Source organism: Mus caroli, chromosome 10 (genome assembly GCF_900094665.2).
Source record: "Mus caroli chromosome 10, CAROLI_EIJ_v1.1, whole genome shotgun sequence".
NCBI lineage: Eukaryota > Metazoa > Chordata > Mammalia > Rodentia > Muridae > Mus > Mus caroli.
In genome coordinates, this window is record NC_034579.1 from 70055839 (window position 1) to 70061298 (window position 5460).

Consider the following 5460-nt stretch of genomic DNA (forward strand, 5'->3'; position numbering starts at 1 on the left):
GACTCTGCTGGGTAAAGCCACTTCCCTCCAAGACTAACAGCCTGGGTTTGATCCCCAGGTCTGACTGTAAACAGACATACCCCAGCAAGATATTCTCAGACCTCCACATGTGTACGGCAGCACCCGAGTTTCCTCTTCTCACATATAATACACACAATAAACAAACCACAAAAAGTAAATGTACGCCGGACATGGTGGTGCAAGCCTTTAATCCCAGCACTTGGGAGGCAGAGGTAGGCAGATTTCTGAATTCGAGGCCAGCCTGGTCTACAAAGTAAGTTCTAGGACAGCCAGGGCTACACAGAGAAACCCTGTCTCAAAAAACCAAAAACAAACAAACAAACAAACAAACAAGTAAATGTACTCCTTTTATTAAAGGTTAGGAAAATTCCTTAGTAATCCTTTCAGGTACCACTTGCAGGGCATCAAAATAGTAAATATGGCTGCTGGTAAGAGGCTCATGAGAAGCCCACCCCTATGCTCTTGGACAGATATTTTCCCAAGTGTCTCTTTTTAAATGTTGTAAAGCCCAACGAACTCCAATTCCAGGAGGAAAACCACAGAGTTCATTTAAGCAAACATCCTATGTCAATCACCTCTCCTCCCTGGCAACATTCAGTCAGGCAACAACAGCAGGGTCAAGGTACATAGAGATAACCTAAGACATGCTGTAGAAAACAGATAACCTAGCCATCCTGTGTGTCAGGTGGTTTTGCTCCCGTGTTTGGTTCCTGCAGATTACTCCAGGAAATGCAGTTTTTAAAATATTAACCTGCTGACCCTTATAGAAGTTCCCCAAGCTTGCTGTAACTACATTAAATAGCCTGTGCTCCTAGACTCGGGGCTCCCACTCTGACCCACTAAGACAGTGAGGGTGAGAGTCTTTGTTGGAGAGTTTGTAGTAAAGAACCTTATGTGTTTGCATTGGACTTGGCTCTGTGGTGGTCCCTGAGACTTGGGCATAGCACTAGTCATCTGTAAAGAAGAGTGAAATCATGAACTGCAGGTTGAATTCTAGATTTGTCTAGAAAGACCAAAGGTCACACGTTCTTTCTCATTCGAAGCTCCTGACTCCAGGAGTGATGGCAGAAAGCAGAAAAATAAAAATGGACCATCGTTGGGACTGGAAGTATGGCATATGAACAAAAATTCTTGAAAAGGAGCAGTGTCTGTCTGAACAAAGAGAACTCCCAGAAGGAGTCTGTATCTACAGAGATGGATGGACCAACTGGGATTCCAGTATTCCAATTCAAAGATTGGAATTTTGTATGTTCAGTGGCTAATTCTTTTTTTTTTTTTTTCATTTATTTTATTTATATGAGTACACTGTTGTTGTCTTCAGACACACCAGAAGAGGGCATCAGATCCCGTTACACATGGTTGTGAGCTACCATGTGGTTGCTGGGAATTGAACTCAGGACCTCTGGAAGAGCAGTCGGTGCTCTCAACCGCTGAGCCATCCATCTCTCCAGCCCCAGAGGCTAATTACTTTGTCTTGGGCTAGTTTTAGCCATCTTGAATGAGCCATCCCTTGCCCCATGTGCCTGAACTAACACCTTGTGATAATAAATTAAACCCTTGCAGAAGCTGCTCATCTTCACACAATACTGTCTTCCACCAATCCAAGAGCTTAGAATGTTATCAGACAGGGTCCTGGGCTTATGCAATGGCCCCTCCCCATCTCATTGCACCTGCCACTCTGGGGTACCCTCCAATGTGTTTTATTTTTTATTTATATTTTGTTTGTTTGTTTGGTTGGTTGGTTTTGGTTTTTCGAGACAGGGTTTCTCTGTATCGCCCTGGCTGTCCTGGAACTCACACTGTAGACCAGGCTGGCCTCAAACTCAGAAATCTGCCTGCCTCTGCCTCCCAAGTGCTGGGATTAAAGGCGTGTGCCACCAACGCCTGGTTTTATTTTATTTTTTTAAAGACTTGTTTATTTATTTTATGTATATGAGTACACTGTAGCTGTACAGATGGTTGTGAGCCATCATGTGGCAGCTGGGAATTGAACTCAGGATCTCTGCTCACTCCAGCCCTGCTCACTCCACCACACTTACTTCATCCCAAAGATTGATTGATTGATTATATGTAAGTACACTGTAGCTGTCTTCAGACACACCAGAAGAGGGCATCAGATCTCATTACAGATAGTTGTAAGCCACCATATGGTTGCTGGGAATTGAACTCAGGACCTTTGGAAGAGCAGTCAGTGCTCTTAACCACTGATCCATCTCTTCAGCCCCACTAATGTATTTTCAAGTTACCTTGCTTTATGACTTTAGAGCTATAAAAATAACTTCATGAAACTGCTTCCCCATTGGGACATGGAATTTGCAGTAACCTAAATCTATGTTCCTGGGCCATGGTTGCTCAAAATGCCTCCAAAAATAAGCTATCTTTTATTTCCTTTAAGATGAGAGCTGTGTTTTTTACAGAGATAGTTATGGCTGCCCAACATGGAACAATCCACCTTCTCATCGAAAGAACCAACCATATCAGCATTGGGAACCAGTACAAACCTGCCTTGTTGACTGTCATGCACCATTGGCTCCTCAGGGGGTGTAAGACCCTCGCCCTGGGTCAGTGATACTTACTTTGAGATCATCCCTGAGTGAGACACCAAGATTCAGATCGATGCAAAATCAAGAAGTTTTTTTTTTTCCTGTGCATCAGGGTCAACCCTCAATCAGTCCCTTAAGGCGAGTGACTAGAAGGTGACCCCAAATGGCTATTACAAGCAGTTTTTATACTTTTTAGGGGCACAAGTTATATCACTAAGGTTACAGTTCAATTTTATTGGCTAAGCATATTGACCTTTAAATCTATTGGCTAGCAAGCATGACACAAATTTGAGCTCTACCAGGGACTTTCCAGAGGGTCAGGTGACTATCAGTCAGTACATTCTGCGGTTTTTCTGATAATTTTTTACTCAAAAATATTCCTGTGGATGCAGAAGGGAACTTGGCTTAGCTTTGGCCCCAGGTGGGAGGGGAAGCTGTAAGGAGGGTGTGGAACTGGAAAAAGCCCTTAAGGTCCCTCAATGGAAATTGGTGAATTCTTACTTGGGGCGTGAACCTCCCTTTGTTTGGTTGACAATTAATTTTATTTAATCTGAGAAGGTCAAGTTCAAGAAAGATTCTGCTTTAACAGGTGCCTTTCTTGTCTGCTTTCAAAGGCTAAAGTTATTCTGATGTCTAGAGTTATGTTAAGTTTAAATTACTGTGCTTAGGAGATCTATAGAACAAAATTTCCTTTAACCCCTCAGCCCTACTTGTCCAAGGACAAATACATAATAATCCAGGGCAGCTCCCTGGAATGCTGTGAGCTGTTCAGGTAAGATAACAGGCCAGTGTTCTTGCTTCTGTAAACAAGCTTGATTGTCCCAACAGCACAGGATGAGTTTAATCATGTAATGTCAGGGAAGTGTAAACGAACCCCTAAAAACAAGCAGGAGCCAATCCGATGCAATTCACAACAGGGCCTTTATTCATGCTAGTTCGACCCCTCAGCCCACCACATCCACAAAGGATGGTTTTGGTGGAGAAGAGTGCCCAACATCTGTCAGGGTAAGGCTTTATAGAAAGCAGCAAGTAGAGACTGAGCAAGCACCTCATTGGAAAGCTATTGTGGCCTTTAGCGTAATTGGCTGGTACCGGGAGTCAAACCATAAACCTCTATTTCTGATTGCATAAGTGGTCGTCAGGCAGGGGGTGGGCTTGTTGGGAATTAACCTGGAAACGCTGGATTTTTGAGAGAAATTAACCTGGAGACACTGGTCTGTTGGGGTTAGCCTAGACACTGGAACTAGGCTCAGGTTATGTTGGGGGTGGGGAAACTTGGAAACTAATGCTAGGTACTGAAGATAAGTGGCACTAGTTCTTTCTCCCCAGTGTAGAGGTGTCAGGGCAACACCCCACGATCTGCAACAGCCTCTGTGGAAATCCAACAGACACACTCCATTCCTAGCTCAGAAGGAACTGATTGGCTATCCTGGGAAGACATATATGAGGGATCGTTTCACCCAGTGTCTTGAAACCCTTCATGTTTTCGTAAACATGAAGGATGACAAGAGACCTAGTACAAGCAGCCTTCTCAGGGGGAAAGCTGAGAAAGTCAGTCTCCAAAATAGCACATAAAACTGACCCCAAAACACACATTTCCTAGCTAGCACAGACAGGTGACTTTTTGGGAGAAATGAACAAACAAGAAAGAAGAAGAAAAAGAAGGAGGAGGAGGAGGAGGAGGAAGAGGAGGAGGAAAGAGAAGGAAGAAGGAAGAAACAACAACAACAACAACAACACACACACACACACACACACACACACACACACACACAGTTTCCTAAGAAGGAAATGGTTAAAGATAAACCCCTGTGAGTACTCTAGCTGTCTTTATGTGTGATAATCATTACCTCGAAAATGTTTTTTTGGGGAAAAAAAAAAGCCAGGGGCATCTAGAGTTAGCCATTTCTGAACTTGTTTATCTTGAATGCTTAACCAAACTCTAGGCAATAAAGTTGGATTTTTTTTTAAAATTCACCACCTGTTAGTTTGCTTTAATTAAAATGTAAGACATCTGTGAACAACAACAAAGACAAACTGATAAAATTGGTAACATATAATATAAAGCTCTTCAAAAAATTACAAGTGAGCTGAATTGGATGCTAAGTTAAGCTCACCTTAGAGTTTATCATCTAAAAGCAGAGCTCCCCACTCTTTTGGGTTGTTTTGTTGTTGTTGTTGTTTTTTTTTTTTTTTGGTTTTTCGAGACAGGGTTTCTCTGTGTAGCCCTGGCTGTTCTGGAACTCACTCTGTAGACCAGGCTGACCTCGAACTCAGAAATCTGCCTGTCTCTGCTTCCCAAGTGCTGGGATTAAAGATGAGCGCCACTACTGAGTGTATTTTCTTTATTTACATTTCAAATGTTATCCCCTTGCCCCCAAACCCTCATCCCACCCTCCCTCCCCCTGCTTCTTCTATGAGGGTGTTCTTCCACTCACCACCCACTCCCACCTCCCGGCCCTCAGTTTCCCTACACTGGGACATCTATTGAGCCTTCATAGGACCAAGGACCTCTCCTCCCATTGATGCATGACAGGGCCATCCTCTGCAATGTATGCAGCTGGAGCCATGTGTACTCTTTGGTGATGGCTTAGTCCCTGGGAGCTCTTGAAGGACTGGTTGGTGGATATTGTTGTTCTTCCTGTGGGGCTGCAATCCCCTTCAATTCCTTCAGTCCTTTCTCTAACTCTCTATTGAGGACCCTGATCTCAGTCCAATGGTTGGCTGTGAGCACCTGTCTCTGTATTTGTAAGGCTCTGGCTGGGCCTATCAGAAGAAAGCCATATCAGGAGAGTTTTAGTTTTCCTTGAGCAGTATTTTGGGGGGGTGGGTTAAGGTAAAGTGTCTCTGTTCTACAAGGTAGCCATGAAAATTCCTTTCAGGAAAAAAAAAAAAA